This window comes from Argiope bruennichi, chromosome 9, assembly GCF_947563725.1.
Source record: "Argiope bruennichi chromosome 9, qqArgBrue1.1, whole genome shotgun sequence".
Lineage (NCBI taxonomy): Eukaryota > Metazoa > Arthropoda > Arachnida > Araneae > Araneidae > Argiope > Argiope bruennichi.
In genome coordinates, this window is record NC_079159.1 from 46,113,548 (window position 1) to 46,135,136 (window position 21,589).

Here is a 21,589-nt window from a genome sequence, read left to right on the forward strand (position 1 = left end):
AAGTTAAAATAAAGGAAATAAATTTCATAAAAAGTGAACAAAAATATATTTTTTGATTGATAAATTAAATTTTTGATTGATACATTAAAAACAAACTAAAATCCTATTTAAAAGCAAAAAGTGATACTTAAATTTAAATTTTTATTAAACATTTCCGCTAAAAAAATATTTTGCTTTATATTAATGTAAACACTTTTTTATTTTAAGGCAGCAATGGGTATTTTTATAAGTGAATTGAAATGGCTTATAATTTGATTGCGCTTCTCTCTCTCTCTCTATATATATATATATATTTATATATATATATATATACTAGCCGCCTTTGGCGACCAGCCGGTTCGCCAATCTTAATGTTCATTAAAATTTTAATAATTAAATATTTTATGCAATTCCTATTTTAATAGCTTCTTCATCAAAATATTTTAAAACTTCAAATTTTGATAGTCATATAATTCTCTCATAATATTATAAACGCCTTCAGTCATAACATAATATGTATCTCTCTAATTTTCTGTTAGTTCCGGTAGAATTTATGCTTAAAATTAAAATGGAAATGATTAAACTGCAATTAATATAATAATATTTTTTACTGAAACAAAGTATTTTTTTTAATAATATGATTACTGATAATAGAGTCACTGACCGTTTAAACTTTATGGGCACTAAAGAATATCTTTCTTAAGTAATGTAAAATCTCAAGAATTTGTCAACAAAATTTTCTCAGATTCATCATGAACAGATCGATTCATTAATAATGTTTAATTTTAAATGCATCAAACTTTAAGAAAATAAAATGAATCGTTTAAAATAATCGGTCGAAAACAGGTTTAAAAAACTACTTAAAAAACGATGTACTTAAAACTATAAGCGTATACAAAAAATATATAACTAACATAAATACAATTTAATTACAAAAACATGCAACTAACTTAAAAATAATTTAAATCATCTGTTGATAATGGTTGTCATGTCAACAATCAGAACACAATGCGCAAATTTTCAACGCAATTTAATGTAACGCAAATGCGTGAGTTTTTCTACACCAGTTGGGGTAACGCTATGCAGATTAGAACTTTTTAATTTTCTTTATTCTGTTTTATTTTAATTCAAAAGTACTTACGAATGAATCTGAAAGATCGATTCGTTAACAATGTTTAATCTTAAATGCATGAAACATTAAGAAAATAAATAGAATCGTTTCAAATAATCAGCCGAAAAATCTTAATCCTAGCCTCATGACTGTTGGAGAAAAAAATTGAAGCTGTATTCATTTGGCGGTGGGGAAGATGAAATGATTTTTTTGGCGGGAAAGTTAGTTTTTAATTAATTAAAATTCTAATTAAAAGTTCAAAAAAAGGGCTATCCTATCTTTTAAGTTAGATCAAACTGCACACGGTGTGCAAATTTGATTAAAATCGGTTATGTAGTTTAGGAGTCCATCGCGGACAAACAACGTGACACGTAATTCATATATATATATATATATATATATATATATATATATATATATATATATATATATATATATATATATATATATTCATATATATATATATATATATATATATATATATATATATATATATATATTCATATATATATATATATATATACATATACAGTTGGAGGACAATATAATACGAACACCTGTGAAATAATGAAAAATCTTTATTAATAGAGGGTTGGTCCATCCTTGGACTGAAGTATAGATTTAATGCGACATGGGATAGATGTATAAAGTTCATGGACAATATTTAAAAAAAATATTAATCCATTCCTCCTGACGAACGATCTCTAATTCCGAAAGTCTGGATGGAGGTGGAAATCGGGAATGAAGTTTGGACTCCAAATATTCCCATACATGTTCAATAATATTCAAGTCCGGAGACTGAGGGGGCCAGGTGAGATGGTCAACTACATCGTCATGTTTTTCGAACCATTCTTGAACACACCTAGAAGTGGGGATAGAGGCGTTGACGTTTTGAAAACGCGGTCGCTCTCCAGGGAATACAGTCTGGACAAAAAGATGAACATGATCCCCTAGAATACTTAGATAGTGATTGGAAGTGATCCTTCCATGCAGAATAACAAGCGGCCCAAGACCGCGCCAAGATATCGCACCCCATACCATAACGGAGCCACCCCTTTGTTTCTCAGTCGGCAAGATTCATGCAGGATTAAACGGTTCTCTGGGCGTTCTCCAGACATAAACGTGTCCGATCGTCTGAAATATGATGAACTATTCATCTGACGATATTACCTGTTGCCACTGCTGTGGGGACCAGTTTTTGTGATCTCTGCACCATCGACGTCGCTGGAAAGCATTAGTTGCTGTTACCAAGGATTTACGAATTGCCACTCTGCCATAAATGTTCGCAGTATGAAGTTCCCTTTTGACAGTTTTTGTTGAAACGGGGTCCTGGAGATGATGTTATCTCGGATAACGATTGCTTGTGCTTTCGCGCTACTATGCGCTTCAAGACCCATCTATACCTAGCAGCAAGCTTTGACTTTCGGCCACTGTTGGGCTTTGAAGGCGTCGTCTTACCCTCTTTTGTGTACGCTGTCATAACGACTGATCCGTACTCCTTGCAAACCCCAAAAGGTTTGCTGTTTCTGTCACCGATGCTCCACCTAAACGAGCTCCAACAATCATTCCTCTTTGGAACTCTGACAGGCCTAACATTTCAACTTATCACAGATAGTTCGATAGACACATGCAACGCAGGTGACTGCTGTTGAGAGATTGATACCTTCCTCTTCACGCCCACTAGGTGGCAGACTTCTGTTGCATACGTCATACTTTTTCGCAGGTGTTCGTATTATTTTGTTCTCCTTATTTATCCTATTAAGTAATTACTTTTGTTCTATACAAAACAAAATCCCATAAATGGCCGGTCGAAATATAAAATATTAATTTTATACCTTTCTTTTATGATATATTTCAGTTTATTATATCCAATTCCATTATTAAAAGAAAAAAAAGAAAAATATGACAGAATTTAGCATTTATAGATTTTCCACTACATTTTTATAGTTAACCATAAATAGATAAAATAAAATTTATTAATCACTACTAATTGTAAAAAGAATAAAGACAAACAGAAATTATATAACAGATTCAATTACACCTGATTATACTATTCATGGTAAAAGCATTTCTTCTTTTCCGATGCATTTTTTGAACGACAAAGCTTTGTTATTTGCGTCATTAAACATATTAAATATTTTTCTTCTAACACAAAATATAGCCAAAATTCTTTGGGCAGATTACAATGTGTTATAGTTATTTACATATGTAAAAAAAATAATATTTGTGGTTTTTCGACTAAAAAGGGAGTTAATTATTTTTGAAGAAAGTTTATTCAAAATAGTTTGTTAGCGTGAAAATAAATTGTTTTCTCGAATAATGGGGAAAATGTGATAATTAATTAAGATAAACTAATAATCAATTGAAATAAATTAAATTCAACATTAACACTTAACACATCCCATCTGTTGAAGTTTTTTAAGTGATTTTTCAGAACAAGTTTATTTCATAAAGAAGTTATAAATTTTTACCTAAAAAGAAATAAAAAATAAGGAGACCACAATTCATTAAATCCTCATTTCTTTGTGCTTCTCACTTGAAATATTTCATATTCTTTGAAAATCTTGAATCGTGGTATCCAGATGCCTTGAGATTAGGACACCACGAAATCAGATCTCATCAAGGAAGTGGTGTGTTAGCAGGTTTGGTGCATTTTAAATCCACCAGGGTTAAATGGCCTAGTTATGGTGTAGTGTGAAAACGTGGAAAGGGAAATACTTTTTCAAGTGTCCTCTTCGTCATCTGATCGTAGTTCAAAATTACAATTACTGTCCCATTATAGCCATAATATTGTTTTAAAAACAAGATGCTAATAAAATTAAACTATGTAAATCATATTAAAATAAAAATAGAATTATTTCCTAAACATGTTTTAGTAATTTTAAAATTACTTTAAAAAAAGAAACTCTTCCTTTATGTAATATATTTAATGAGAAACAAAGAGTTGTTGCAAAAGAGGAATTTATTATTCAAATACAGTCAATTGAATTTAAAAAAGTGAATTTAAAATATCTCTTTTCTTTCAAGAGATTAGCTATAATAATTTAGCACGCAAAAATAATAATAACCACTTGAAGAATTTAACAAACATCCTTTATATGCACATACATGTTCCTTTAATTGACATCTATTTATATGCATGAATTATTTAAATCTTCTTTTCAAATACTTCAATAGAATTCATGATCATAAATCTGAACTTAAATAATTACAGCATTTTATTTTACGATTTAAGCAAACCACTCATGCTACTAATAGTAAAGGAAACAAAATTTTCTTTTCAGTCCAATAAAATACATAAATATATTACAAATTAGTATTTGGAATTCTGTAATGTTTTCTTCATTACTTTAATAAATGTTTTTATTTTTACTCTTTAAATATTTGAAAAAAAGTAATCGGATATTATAATTTTCTTCCAAAATGCAGATTAGATTCATCAAAACCAGAACAATAAATTCATTGAAAAGATACAATGGTTCATTTTGATTGAGATATTGGAGAAATTTTAAAAGCCTTTCGTTGAATCAGAAGTAAGTATGATTGTTTTTCCAATGAAAAATCAATTGTTGCGGCCAAATATTCAATCAAAGATGTTTCCTTTAAAAATAGTATATTAAATTAGAAAATAATATAAATAAATTATTCTTGATTTTGTGAGATTTTAATTTTTGAAAGGCATTTTAACTTAAGAGTCATATAAAAACTTTTATCAAATGACTTGATCAATTTATTTTCTGATCAAGTTTTAATGACCCAACAGAGAAAATCAGTAACTTTTTTCAAAAAATTAACAAAATTATCAGTTACGCACATACCTTAAATTTTATACATATGCCGAAAGCTAGGTCATTTAAAAAGTTATCTAAACTGATATCTTGCATAGTATTATTAGCTGGTGCATGGAAGGATAAAAGGCATTTTCGAAATAGTTGATTACCTGAGATAAACTCTCTTAAAAAATAAGGAAATAGTATAATAACATTAAGCAAATGCATATTTTTTCAAAGTATTCATCGCATGTAAAATTTTATGTTTACGTTTGGGAATAGTCATTTTAAGATAATCAATGGTTGATGATTATCTTAAGTGACATTAATACTTATATCCATTAAGTTAAAAAAGATTAGGTAATCCTACAAATATATAGTTCTAAAAAATTTAAAAAAAATAAATTTATCAGTTACATATGAATTAGTTCATAGCTATTGTGGTGCTATTTACACTAGTGTAAATTATTTTTAAGTGAAATTTTTTTCATCATTAACTGGATAAACAAAAAAAGAGACAAAAATACTTTATACGTTTTTAATCTGAGATAATGAAATGGTGAGAGTTCGTAATTCATAATGATAAGGAGGGAAGGATTATGTGTATTACAGCAATGAAAATTAGAGAATTAAATATTCATTTTTCTAAGTAAAGTTTTAAATCCGCTTATTTCTTCCAAAATAATTTATTGCATGACGAATTTTCAAGTATTAAGGCAAATTTTTAAACCCTGTATGCATTGACTTTAATTCACTGTTGATAATACTTATACAATTATTATGGTGTGGCTTTATATTTTTAAATTTAAAATGAGGAAAGATTACTGCAAAGGGTAATAATGGAAATAAAACCATTTTTTTATTTTTCAAAATAATTAATAAATGTGCTTATTTAAAAATAATTTATTGATTGTATATATGTATAAACGAAACAGGAGCATTTTAGGCAAAAACGAAAGCAGTTGCAAACTCATTCACACTAAGGCCCATTAAAATGTAAATCAGTAGGAAATAAAAATTGAAACCATTCGTATTAAATCAAATCAGAGAAAACAAAATAGAAAAATGTTTAAAAATATAAAAATAATAATAATAAAAATAAAAAAATGATGGAATACATGAGATAAGTGAATTATTTGCATAATTATTAATGACTAAACAATCTTCAGTTATTTAGTTTCGATAATTTATAAGATAACAGGATGGAAGAGTTTCTAACAAGCTGGAATTTCAAAACAATTTTCAATTTCATTTTCACATAGCCAGAAGATTTAACTTCAAATTGATTATTCAGTAGTTAATACACTGTATAATATATAGAATTGTCCCCACTGCTTTCCTGTGGAATCATTTTTAATTTTTGTTGGAAAGTCCGGCCTGATCAGCCTTTAGAGCAGCATGGTTTATTAGAATTTGGCAAATGTAATTTTTTTTTTTATCTTCATGCATTATTGGAGAAATGTTTTTTCTTCTGCCTTTTATGAATTTCCATAGATTTTTTTTTTTGACCTAAACTCTTCATTTTTATCTTACCTTATGTGTCATTTTTTATACAGGATTTATTGAAATTGATGCCAATTAAATCCTATTTTTACTAATAATTTTTGATAGGATGTGCTTTTCATTTCTAGTAGACATTTTATGTGTTTTATCTAGAGTGATTTTATATTGCTATATTTATACCATTGGTTTGCACCAACAACATTGTCAGAAAGGGTATTGATACACAGGCATAGATGCGTGAGATAACTGTGTAGTTTTCAATTTGATACCTTTCAATTTGTATCTTCCTTCTTCATTGTAATTTGAAGATATTATGATATCTTTATTTATGATATCTATGAAGGCATTATAATATCTTTATTTATGTCATACAACGATATATTAATTTTATAGTTATTTTTATAAGTAATTTTTTATAAAATGTAAGTTTTTTAAAACAAAATTACCATTCCCTATTAATTAGATAAAATAAGTAGACTGAAATTTGAAATCAATTTCAGATTACTTTTCAGGGTTTTTTTTAATAATACTTATTATTTACTTAATGTCATTTCTATAAATAAGAGAAAATTTAAATATTCAAAAAATTTGTAGATAGAAACCTCTATTTTATTGGCATTTTGCAAAATTTTCCGAAATATCAGATTAAATTTCCGTAGAACATTTAGATTTGTAAAATAAAATATTTTACAATCTAGTCGGATTCGATGAATAATTCTCAAAAGTAAAAATTAGTTTTGAAATACATTTACATAAATTGATACATTTACATAAATTGATACATTTACAATTACATTTACATTGTATAAAATCCCTAATCATCTGAAAGGCCTTATTTAAAATATTTACTTTAGAGGATTATTCTTGCCTACAGGCCTATCCATTCGAAAATCGAATTTCTATAATTTCCAACGGCTATTAAGTATCCCCAAGTTTATATACTATTCTGCGCATCAAATATTTGCTTTTAATTACTTTAAAATTCCCCGTTCATTTTCTTTATAATTTCTTCAATAAGGGATTGTAAAGAAAATGTATTTTAATAAGAGAAGATTGAGTTTCTGCGAAGTGACCATTTTTTATTTTTTTCATTTTTATTTAGTTATAATTTAAATATCATTCTCTGTTAAATCATAAAAAAAATTGCAACTCATTGCTCTCATTTAATGCATTTTTTTATGCATTAAAATAATATTTAAATTTAATTTCATTTAACTAAAATGTAATCATTAATAAAACAGATTAAATCGTAAAACTATTATATTTATACTTTCTTCTAATATTAATTACATATTGGTTAAAGTTTAGTATTTATTTTACTTTAAATGAAATCAATTACGTGGAATTTATTAGGTATTTTTACCAAATCAATTACAAGACACCTAAAATCTTTATTTAAGTAAATAAATATTAAATTCCATTTTTATAATATATTGCGTTTCTGATTTATCGTTCTCATAAACATTCAAAATCATAAATAAACAACCGATTAACTGATAGTTTTGCCAAAATTTAATGAAAAATTCAGACTTTTTTTACTTAAGCATGTAATTTTATTTCAATAAACGATATAAAGAATTTAAAAATAAAGGTATATTTGAAGCTTTGTTTATTTATATATTTATTTTATAACTGTATTTATAACCAGTTATAAACAGTTATATAACTGTATTTATAACAAGTTATATAAGTTTATATAACTGTTTATTATAACAAGAATTTTATAACTGTAAAATTAATTAGGTGTCATCAACATAAACAAAATGATCATAGGATTTGTTGTCAGCTAAAATAACAGCAAAAAAAAGTTAACAGCAAATAAAATAATCAATGAAAACGGATAAAAAATAAAATTAACTATTATCATTATATATATAAAAAAACAAATTCAAGCATACACCCATTCTATCAAGTATTATCTATTTCTGAATACAATGCCACAGTTAAATATTCAGATAATTGTCTTTTTAAATGATAATGAGCAGTCTTTCTTACAATTCAAAAAATGCCACCTTTTTCTTGATGGATTTCAGGAACACGACGTAATAGATGAACTCCAGGAGGCACGCTAACTTCTTTTATTAATGACATACTTCCAACAGACAAATTTGGAAATTGTTTCATTCGTTTTTCTTTTGTTAAAATTAATTTAAATACTCCTTACAATATCTTTTTCAAGCGTTTTGATTCATTTTCTGTAATAGTTCCTAATTTTTTTAATAGAGTGGATTTCAAATTATTGTAAAATCCTGCTGTCAGACACTAGCAATAGCATTTTCAGTTTTTAAAAAATGGAAAGAAGTCAAAGCGGATGAATTAGACACATCTAAATATTTCATCCTCGACATATTTCGTGAATTTAAAACATTAAACTTCCGTGACCATAATTAAACGGTTTCAGCTTTGGCCTTTTCCAAAATAAATAAATAACCAACTGGACGATGCTTTCCGATATGAATTTTCAATTCTTAAATAACTTCATCAGATGTGTCAGCCAATTTCCTTATATTATTTGGGTGAGCATTTGTTATACTAGGTTGATCATGAAATATTCTCACAAATGATGTGACAAGTTGATATTTTTCAATAATTATAATAGAAATACAATAATATATCTCTCACATCATCACAAGTACTTTTCAAAACAGAAATGTGTTTAACAGTCTTTCTAGTCTGTTGAAAGTTCTATCAATTATCGAGATTTTTGAAATTTCGCTAATGATTTATTGCATTTAAATGGCGCCAAATAACGATCTCTTAATTTTATCAGATCGATACATTTACCATTTAAGTACAGGATGTCTAAAGGAGAAAGTAAAAGTTAACTTTACTGGCAGGCAGATTTGAAAGTGAAACACTATTAATAATAAATGCATCAATGGTAGATTGATACATTGCTTCAGTGATAAAATATTTGACTTCGAATTCCTCAGTTTCTGAACCTTAGGATAGAAGGGCATCATATTGATCAAATTCTTGAAGTATTTGATCGATCAATTGTTAAATGCGCTCGCAGTTCATTTAAGCTTAAATGGTCACTAAACCCATAATGAAGGAGTGTTAAAGTTGATTTTTCTCGTCCTCTTAATCTTTAATAATAGGCCATAATATCATGAGTTACACTAATGAATATATAATATTTTTCAAAAATGTGCAGTAGTAAATATTAATTTTTCAAATTGCATCTTGACGTTGTTCAGTTATAGTGCTTTTAAATGGCACTCTTAAAGTGCTTAAATTTTTTCTCCTGGGAAACCAATTAATCGTTATTGGACTACAAGTTTAGCCTTTTTTATACACAAATATAATTTTATTTTGAAAAAAAATAAAAAAAAAAAAAAAAAAACTTATGAATAGCTTGAGTCATTGTGTAAAGAATTATTTTTTAAAAATTCTGAATCCTTAGAGTTGTCATTAATAATAATGCAAGTAAAATAAAATGGGCTCGGAAAATGCTGCCGGTTAAGATAACAGTATATTAATGATAGCAGGAAATAAAATGTTTCTCTAAAAATAAATAAGTAATGAGTATAATTAACTTCATGAAATATATATGGAAAACATGTTCAAACAATAATGCCGTCTTCGAAATCCATTCGGGGCACATTTTAATATTTGCGAATATTTATTTGTGGGCATTGAACTTTTTATTCACCAATTAGAATAAACTAAACTAATTTTTATATTATTGCAATAAACAAAATTAAGAATAAAATAAACTGTTGAAAATTTTTTAATACTAATTATTAATAATAAGTGACAATTAACTATAAAATAATTAACATTTTTAATGAATTTTACTCATTTCCATCTTTAGGCTTTTATATTTAGCTTGTAATTTATTTTAATAGAATTAAACGATGCATTGTAAATTTTCTTTTACTAAAATTTCTACTTTCATTATGTATATTGTATGCTATCTTCATGATGTATTGGGCAATATCAGCCAAGTATTGGGCAATATCATTCATAAAACTAACTGATGCTTGCTTTTACTTTATTAATTGAATTAACTGATTAATTAATTGAGACATTAAAAAAGTAACTGAATATACAAATGTCTAGAAGAAAATATTTCAGGCAAAATTAATCAATTTTAAGGTTTTCTAATATAATATCTGATTTCCGGTGTTTTCTAACGAAATGTTCAACTTTTCTTCTTGTAATGCTTAAATAATGATTAAAATATATGAAAAACTTTAAAAAACGATTTTATCGTTGTCTTTTAAAGGTTTCTTTAAGGCTTTTAAGGAATTGGGTAACTTATCTTCCATGCATATTCGTATAAAAAATTGTGGGAAATCATATTTAAGGGAATAGCTATTTATAGTAATAGATTAAGACATAAGACATAATTGTTCTTGAAACGAAAGTAAGACTGCTTTCGGTTGCTCTTTGTTATTTCTTTGACTTAAAGAAAATTTGTATACTTATCGAACTCAAAACGCATCAATACCCCCATTAATTAGTAAATAATTTGATTAAAACATCTTTCATATAATATATGACAGGAATATGAATTCTTAATACGACACGAATATGATAGAATTAATTTTTCATATGAACTAAAAAATAATATAAGTACGAAATAAGAAATTCATTTACATACTTTATGCACGCTATATAACTTTTTTATATGCACATTTATTTAACAAACACTTTTATATTACACATTTATATAACAAACATTTTTATATAACACATTTATATAACAAATACATTTTCATTAATATTTTGCTTACAAACACATTCATATATATACATTCAACTACATTTTTATTATTATTGGTAATGTCATGCTATTATCAAAATACTAATTTAATTTTCCAACAGTCCAAGGATATTTATTATTATCTTGATAATGTATTCATAAAACAATAAACATGCAAAAAATACTCAAAAGAAAAAAAAAATCACAATTCCTTTAATGAAAATTACATATCATGTTCTCTAAAACTCTAAAATATATAATCAACATATTATTAGATATTTCAAAATACCACTTTTTCCTCCCTTTTGCAAATAATTTACTCTTTTTAACCCTTACCCAACGTACTATCGCAAACAAAATGAACCTGAATTTCAAAAACTTTTCCAATCATCCTTTTATTTATTTGATTGCTGAATTTCGCTTTTATTTCTACTTCAAGGAAGAGATTCTGTGCAGCTTTTCTAATGGGATAAGTTGGAAAAAAAATTCTAATAAATTCTGAATTTCTAACGTTTCTTATCCTTTCAGCATCTCGTCTAGCAGTTACAGTTCTTCGAATCCTTCTGACTTGGCTCAGTCAAAACAAACAAAGAAACACTTTGAACTTAAAAGGAAATTTTCAAAGTAAAACTGCGGGTGTTCACAATGTTTATATCTTTTTGATTCTTTTGCCTTCTTTGGCTACGAAAAGAAGCCAGTTGAAAAATAACTAGAAATCGTAGAATAAAAATGGGACAGTACATTCAAATTATCTGAAGAAATACAGAAAATAGTAGCAACGATCTAGCAATTCAAAAGCAAGATAGTTACAACAGAGGTAATATTTTTCTTTTTTATTGAACGACTAAGTATAAAAGTTCGATTTAGGTTTTTCATCTTAAAAGATATATTGTTAGGAACTACACCCCATAATTCTCGATTACGACTCTCTAAATGTCAATTATGATCCGCTTGTGAATACATTTTATAGCAAACTTTTATTTTAAATTTATCTTTCTATGTTTTTTATACAGAAAATAGCGCCATTTCTAGTAATGTTTTCGATTATTGAAACTACATATATAAAACGTCTTTACATAATTCTGTTGATTTGGAAATGCAACTATAATCCAATTAGAAATATTTTTGAAAATGTTTTGCTGTGTTTTTATTCATTGTATCATTTTTATTTCTCGGGAAATTCAAATTCATCATATTATAAAACTGTTTAACGAGAATTTATGTAACTAAATTTCGCTATATTTTTTAAAAAATTCTTTCTTTGACAATTTAAAAGAATTATAGCTTATTAGTGACACCCAAAAAAAGAAATAAATTATTTTAATTCATAAGTCAAAATAATTAGCGTAATTATTCATTAATGTAATCATTCTTCAGCTTAACTAAAATTCACTCGAAACATTGAAGAATCTTATTTTTTGCCGCCAATTAATGCTACATTTCAGTAGCAATTAATTAAAAAAATAATTGATAGGATTTAAATTGATGAGAATACTATTAATAGGTTATTGGGACAATATAGGAATTGCATCTCATTTTTAGACAAAAGTAATTTTTTTCACTCATTTCTTCTCAATTTTATTACAAAATTGGCTCTTATAATTAAATAGTTGAATTTTGGTAACTAGATACTATATGAAAAAAATTTGCTTTATTTTTAAAATATATTCTGTAAAATAAAATGCTTCATTTTTTTTGTTTGAAGCACATTCAAAGTATGCAATGTGAATTAAATTGCTTTAGAAATTCTACAAAAAAATAAAGATAGTTTATTTGAAATTTACCTTTGAGATACAAATTGTTTCGAATGACTTATATTTAACTTTCCAATTAAAATTAATGTTGTTTTTAAAAACTTCTGCAGTAGAATTTGAATAATTATTAATTGGAAATTATTTTTAGAAATCAAGAAAAACAAGGATAGATACATCATTATCAATAATAAAGAGATCAAGAAATGATGATAAATTTAAAATGTAGCAATTGAGAAAAATATGAAATTAGTGAAAAAGTCAGAATAATTAGTTTTATAATTTATATTGTTTATATCAAACATTATCAGTAGAGATTAATCATCTCATGAAATAACTGAGAGATAAATAATAGGCAAAAGATAAATTTAACTCCTAAGTTCTTTGATTGTCATGCTGAATATTTTCATTTTACATGATTTTACATAGAGTATTCAGCATTCATTGCATTTAAAATTGTTTTCATGCTTCTATACCATAATGAAATTAAATAAAATATCTAATGATTCAGCATCTGATAAATTATCCAGTATAATTTCCCATAACAAGTTGCCCAGATTATGCTTAAGTTTAAAGTTTAGGTCAGTTGACCTAGAAATTGCATTAAATTATTACAGAAAATTTAAAAATTAATTAATTGCAATTACGGATCAACGTATGAATTCAGAATACTGTACAGATTAAACAATTAAGAAATATCTTTTTTTTTATTATTTAACTAAAAAGTACAGTAAAATGAATATATAAAATTTAAATATTAATATATTACAATGATTGGTTTAAGGATAACCCCAGAATACCAAACAAACACTATAGTTATAAAAAGGATCGTCTCAAATTATAGGCAAAGAAATTCAAAAAAATTCAATGGCTGTTATCATATAATAATGAACTTTCGACGGCATTAGTTTTATGTAATGGATTCAAGGGCAAAGCATTTCAAATTTTGGTTTAAGACATTATTTTAAATACATACATTCACAATTTCAAATACAAATAGTCAAATAAATCGATTTCTAGGAACAGTGATTTTATTCACCAATAACAGGGAATATTATTCATTTTGTAAGATATATAAAGTTGTAATGTGAATTTTTGTAGTCTATGTTAATGTTTTTAGATAAACTTTCCATCGATGGATGTAGAAAGGAGTTTTATTTGATTTCTATGATATCAATGGAAGTAAATGATTAAAAAAAAACTCTTTTCAAAATGTATGATGTTGAAAAATTGTTTTCAAATGATTGTTTCCTTCTTAATTTATGGAATTTTGAAATTTCTTATATTTCTTCTAAATTTGTAAAAGTTTAGTTTTCAAATCATTATGGCATTTTAGTTGTTTAAGAGAATGCATTTCCGAATTTCGTCTGATATAAATAAAGAAATTAATTCTTTTTATAAGATTGCTTCAATCTTCAGAAGTTTCTTTTTTTAATTTTTCAAACAAAATTTTCGTTAATTTACAAATTAAAATGCTATTATTTATCTGAATTTCTTACTTCCTTGTCCGATGTCATTATTTAAAGTACCTGAAATAAGTATTTTAAACAAAATAAGCATTTACGCAACTCTTGATATTAAAATCTAAGATATAAAAATCTATATAATGATGTGAAAAAACTGTTTTCAAATGATTGTTTCCTTATTAAGATATGGGGTGTCTTGTATTACTTCTAAATATATAAAAATTGAGGTTTCAAATCAGCATGACGTTTAAGAAGAATTCGTATTCAAATTTGGTCTGATATTGAAGAATAAAGAAGGAAATGAATTATTTTTATTGGATAACTTCATTCTTTAAAAGTTTTCTTTTTCAGTTTTAAAATTAACTTTGTGTTGAATTGCAATTTAGAATGTTATTATTTATCTGGATTTTTTGCTTCCTTATCTAAGATCATTATTTAAAAAATTAGAAATAAATTATTCTAAACCAACTAAGCATTTACTCAACTCATGGTATTAAAATGCAAGGCATAAAAATCTATATAAGGATGTTGAGCAATTATTTTCAAATGGTTATTTCTTTTTTAAAATATGACATTTTGAAATGCTTTGTATAACTTCTAAATCTATAAAAGTTCGGGTTTCAAATCCTTATGACGCTTTAGTTGTTTAAGAAGAAATGGCTTTCAAATTTCTTCTGGTATTGAAGCATAAAGAAATAAATGAATTCTTTTTATTGGATTGCTTAATTCTTCAAAAGTTTTATTTTTTTATTTTTAAAACTAAGTTGCATTAAATTGTAATTTAAAATTCACCTGAATTTTTTTCTTCCTTGCCGGAGATCATAATTTATATTATTGGAAATAAATTATTTTAAATAAAATATGTATTTACGCAACTCATGGTATTAAAATCTAAGGTATAAAATTATATAAAATGATTTTGAAAAACTGTTTTCAAATGTTTGTCTCCTTCTTAAAATATGGGATTTCAAAATTTCTTGTTTTACTTCTAAATATATAAAAGTTTAAGTTTCAAAACAGCATGACGTTTTAGTTGTTTAAGAGGGATTTGTTTTCAGATTTCCTCTGGAATCGAAGTGTAAAGAAATAAATTAATTCCTTTTATTGGATTGTTCCTTTCTTTATTTTTTTTTCATTTTTTCAAACTAATTTGCAATTTAAAATGCAATTATTTACCTAAATTTCTAATATCCTTTTCCGAGATCATTATTTATACAATCAGAAACAAATTATTTTAAGCAAAATAAGTATGTGCAAAATTAATTGTAATAAAATCTAAGATAAATATTAAGGAAAATCTTACAACCATTAAATCATTCATCATTTACGTCTGGAATAAACTAAATAAACATAAAGGTGGCATTCATTTTCCTGTCATTGTTTGCTAGCTGAAGCGTGAAAATCTTGAAAGAAAAGTTGTTCCAAGCTAATTAATGTTCTAAGAGTTTCTTTAAGATTTTTCTTATATTTCTTATAATTCTTCTTTTCATTTGAATTAAATATGTGACGTGAGGCAAATAAAATTTTAAAATTATCGTGAAATACACTAATGAGCAGAATTTATCATCTTTAAAATTAAAAAAAACAAACAAAAAAACTTTTTTGTGAAGTGTATTGTTTTATTTAATTTTGAATTATTAATTCAGATAGGAAGTAGCAAATGAATTGTTTAGAAGGTAGGTATTGATTACCATGTGGTTGATGTTAGAAAGGACAATAAATTGTTTCTTAGAAAAATTTAATAAATTCTAATTTTTTTTTTATTATTATTATTATTTTGAAGTGGTTACTCCTATTTAGTAGAAGAGTCAAAATTATTCAAATTCATTATGCTTGGATTTTACAAAGTTATCATTAATATCACTAAAAGTATCAGGGCCAGAAAATTTACTTGTGCATAAAATTGGACCTCACCAGTACTTTTTCTTTGCTGATAGTTTATATTTGTTTTGGTTTCGAAGTTTGTGATGATGCAGAATGTTTTAAATTGAACTGTATGTAACTATGACTTTTCCAAAAATTGAGTATATATCTAAATAATCAGTTTATCTTTTTGAGTATTTATTGAAATATTATCAGATTTAAATTGCATTCTGTTTAATAGTATAGGATCTAAAGATTCGAACCTCAACAGTGAAACCTCGGATTTGAATCTGACTAACTATCTTACTGTTATACATCAGCATTTCAACGGTAACTTTTTCATACCCAGAAATTAACCATAATCTGTATCCGCGCATATATAAAAGTTCATATTAACAATAACTTTCAATATCAATATTTCACGTCAACATGAAATGAAAGCCTTTGTTTTAATTTAAAAGTGTTCGGTTTATCCATCATCTCAACCACCTATATAAATCTGTTCAATCTTCATATTTTTTTTAGCATTTATTCTTTTAGTGGTAAGTTGCATTTTATTAAGGTCGTTTACGTATTGCAATTTTTCATAATATTTCAAAATGTTACATATACCTAAATGGAATTTTTTCATTTGCACAGTTTTTCATATATTATAATTTTAAATATATACTATAATACACATTAAAAGTTATAACTTGGCAAAATATAATCTTTCTAAATTTTTTTTGAACATATTATATTTAAAATTACATTTGTAAAATTTTTCTTACAATATTTAGTTTTTTTAGTAAATGCTGTTTGAAAAGCACTAAATGCATATCCAGTTACTGATTTATCGACAAAAAAACTGTAATAGCAATTTGAATAACTAAAAAAATACTCAGTTTACAGAAATTCATTCGCTATAGAAATCTCTCTGATAAATATTTTCTTTTATGATGGTTTTTTTCCCTCCAAGCGAAATGTTATATTCTTTATTTTATCAGACAGGTTTAAAATTCCTCACCCCCAAACTGGTTATAAAATCCCACCTGCTCTATCAAAGAACAGTCTGAAGTGTCTCCTCCGTTTTCTTGCTTCTTTTCGATTTCCAAGGAACTTCGCCTTATCTGTTGTTATTTCTCGATTGTGCTCAAACGTCTTGCAATTGACATGCTTACAAGCACCAGCACCTGCAAAAAGGGGACCATCAATTGTAAAGCATTTTTTATTTATAGGTAATTCAATGAATACTTGCTTCCACAAATAAAATTTGGAAACTTGATAATATATATCCCTTTTTTAAGCGTTTTGCTGCAACTATGTAAGAAAAAAGTTTTTTTTTTTTTTTAATTTTTTCCCATTTCCTTTTGTCTAACTTTAAGTAGTTAACTAAATACTTTCATTAAATGCAAACTAAAGAAATGTAGTAAATAAGCATTTGAAAAAGGCAATTGATGCCTTTAAAAACAGATATATAATTAAGTTTAGCTTGCACCATTGGCGTATTAATTAAATGCATTATAACTTTTTACTAAAGCAAAATCATGCATTGCCATTTGAGTCTCTAATATGCACTGTTTCAGCACAAGTTTATTATACTTTTCTTATCAATTTAAGATCAACAGCGTCTTGTATCAGAAAAAAATCCCAATAAGACAAATTTGTTATTATAAATTTGCTTCTAATTATTTAGCTTTTATCTGATAATAGGCTGCGTATGACTATAGAAAAATCACATGATTTGTTTAAATAAAATAATTAAATATAAAATAATTAGTGGTAGGAAAAGTATCAGGACAACTATAGTAATTTTTATATTGACTTAATATAAGTGCATGTTGAACTAAATCAATAACGATAAAAGCAAAAAATATAGTTGTATAAAATAGTAAATAGAAAGGAGTTTAAATTTATAGGAACAAACATTTCGTAGCTAGCAATTCTATGTTACAGAGATAAATAATTTATAAATGTTATGTTTGATTTATCAGTCATTGCATGGTGATTTTTGGATGTATTAAGATTTGAAATCTATTATAAAAGAATTATCACATGAAATTATCGAAAAAAATAATTGATTGGTATTCGAATGCACTTACGAAAAGTTAGATAATTGGTAACAAATTCATTCAAATTAATGAATTATTTGTTATAAAAATAGTATTAATTGGTTAGAGTTTTGGTTCAATATCAGTTTACTGTTTAAAATATAAAATATTTATGTGTAGAAATTAAATCTTAATAATTTAAAAAGTAGAATTGACTGGCCAAATGCTTATTCATCAAATTAAATTACTCAAAATGTTCATATTAGTTTTATGAATTAGCCCCTTCAATTTTGTGAATTATTTCTCTAATAATTAATCCAAAATCATAAATTTTAAGTTTTTATATAATTATTTATTCACTGAAATCCTTTTCTAGATAGAAATATCAAAAATGTTTCAAAAATCTAAAATATATCTGAGGAAAAAATTATTTTATAAGTTAAAATTTATTTTGTACGGTTAAATATAGTGACAAAAGTAACCCTATCATTTTTGAAATGTTAAAAAAAATTATTAACCACAACTTTCCAAAAATTAATATAAAATTATTTAGAGAATAACATATATTTTTATTTTTTCACTATAAATAAAAAAAAAAATATATACATAAATAATTGAATATATATATATATATATATATATATATATATATATATATATATATATATATATATATATATATACATATACATACACAATAAGCAAGAATTAATTACTTAATAAGTTGCATTAAGGATCTTTTGTTCCTAAACAATAATGTATTAATTCTCTTTAAATGTTCAAAACAAATCATAACTAAATTACTAGATATATTTTTATAACCTTTAAGAAAATAACCTTTAAGAAAAGCACGGTTTTTTTTGTATATATATTATTTTTAAAGAGTATTTTTAGGACAATTGATATGAAATACTTCTCAGAAATTATTCTGTTCATCGGAATGAGCAACACCAAAATTATTTCTTCTAGTCTTTATGAAAATGTTCTGAGAATGTTGTTTTAACGAGTAATTTTGAATTAATTACCTTTGTAAAATTCTGCAGCATTAATAATTCTTATCACTTCAAAATTTCTCTTTAACAGCGATAGCTCATGGAATGATTTTCAGCTTCCCGCAGGCAAAGCAAACGGAGATAAACTTTTAACTTAAATGGTAATCAACAAAGTTGAGGCTTACTTTATTTTTCTTTCTTTGGGACTTTTTTCTCCTCTTTCATTCGAAAATGAGCGAAAAAGCTAAACCTGAACTCAAAAAATATCTACAAATTGTGATGAAAAAGTCACTGCATTGTATTTAAATGACCAGCTTAAAAAAATCTGTAGTTCAATTAGAGGCTATGAAGAGACAGTTTAAACTCCAGCTGGGATGTTAGAATGCTGTAGTTGTAATCTTTTGATTGTATTTTAAGGGGTGAAATATAAAGTACTTACTTTAAAATCTCGATATTTCAAATAAAAAAAATATTGATACACTTTAATCTGAAAAATATGCGTACCAAAATAAATAAATAAAATACGCTTTTAAGTAACGATATACATGCTCAAACGCTTTTAAATAAACATGCTCAAATGAATACATTTTTTCATGCAAGAAATTCCGTTAAAATTAGTATGTATTAGAAACTAATAATAATTTTATGGGTTAACAGACATTTTAAATGATATTTCTAGTAATTGCTTATTAAGTTATTAATAAAAATTTTGTTTGCTATTTATATTGAAATAAGGAATGCAATGAAAGATGAACTAAAAGAAACACAGATACAAGTATGGCAGTAATTACATTGCAAGTGAAAATAACATCGGAGACTTATCTATCTAATGAAAGTAATTAATCTATATCACCAGAAAATTATTTGCCAAATTACCAAGAGCTGATCAAGTAATAATTCCATCAAAAAAGAAACCATTACTTTTTTCATTTAAGAAGAAACATTATGAAAATAGTTGTACGCTTATTAATTTCTATCATCTAAATTGATTACTTGATATTATTCCGCCATTCACATTTCTGGTACTTTTTTTGAGCATAAAACTCACTTGCATCCAATCAAATAATCTGAGATGCAATCTTTCGCAAAAAACTATCGTGCATCTCAAAAACAATCGTGTAATCGTCATAAAACAATCAATATTTCATCGTGTTTGTTATAAGCGCTTGCACATCTAAACCGTAATCGTACAAGGTAATATGTTGAATTCTAGTGGATTTATCTTGTGCAAGATAGTTGATTTATATTGTGTAAATAGAAATAACATATGAAGAGTACTTGGCGTAAGAAAATAAATTTTGAAATATAATTAATGAAATAATTGAATTTTTGTCTAAGAAGTATTGCGAAAATATTGTAATCATCAAAAAGTTAGAATTGGAGATTTGACTAATCACTACTTTCCAGACCTTTTTGATTTCGAAAACAGATTTTTGGCATTATGTATGCCTTTTCTCTATCTGTCTACACTAAAACTCATAAAATGCTTTGAGTTAAAAAAAAATGAAATTCTGCGTATTTGTGGATTTTATTTTCAAATGTTGAACAAAATAAATTTAGTGAAAGTCTATCCGTCTGGTTGTTCGAATCCAAGAGAACTTGATATAATTTCAAAACGCAAAGAGCCAGAAAAAAAAATGTAAGCAAGTTTAGTATTTAAAATGTTTCTTATGAAATTTTGAACACAATCTATCAAAGATTGACATATTGAATGTCTTTGATTTTCGCATGTATGTAAACACAATAGCGTAAATCAATAACATTCGGTATGTGATCCTCTAACTACAATTGTTTTTTTGTATCAAATTTTAGTTTCAATTGAATGTCCAAAATACATATTTCGCTATACATTCATTCCAAAGATCCATATTTCCTAATTGTTGCTTATCAATGCCCTTCAAGACGCTCACGACCTTGTTAAATAGATAAGGGGAGATAAGATATTTATTGTAGAGTATGCGAGACATTTTCAGGGAAACCACTCTTGCTGTTTATATGTGTTGCAGCTTAATTTATGCAAATAGCATACTTACTGTAATGTTGCTTATTTGTATTTGAAATTCTAACTGAAATATTACAGTTTAACATTCATTTATAAAGGTTTCATTAGAATTCTGAAAATTGCATTCGAATAAATAAAATTAAACATGAATGCAATTAGGTTAATCTTATGTAGCAGCAGTCAAATTAAAAAAAATAATCATTTTTCTTTCATCAGATAGTCAAATGATATTTATTTAACCTTGATTTGATTTACAATTACTAATTTACACAAAATGCTGCCTTCATCAAAGCTTTAAAAATATTTTAAATATTAGATTAATATAAATAGCCTACTCTTTTTCATTTTAAACAGATATTTACACTTGCGCCATTGATTTACACTGCATTCTCAGAAAAAATACCTTAATGC

The 21,589-nt window shown here is 25.7% G+C and overlaps 1 long non-coding RNA gene across 1 annotated transcript in view; it reads right to left on the minus strand.

Moving 5' to 3' along the window:
• The window catches only part of LOC129984952 (uncharacterized), a 77,441-nt gene extending 57,967 nt beyond the window's left edge, over window positions 1-19,474 (minus strand). Inside the window, exons 1-2 of the long non-coding RNA XR_008785534.1 lie at window positions 19,362-19,474; window positions 17,186-17,326 (exon numbers count right to left, since the gene is read on the minus strand). This is a non-coding gene — a long non-coding RNA (uncharacterized LOC129984952). The remainder of the gene's footprint in view (window positions 1-17,185; window positions 17,327-19,361) is intronic.
• Window positions 19,475-21,589: the final 2,115 nt, after the last annotated feature.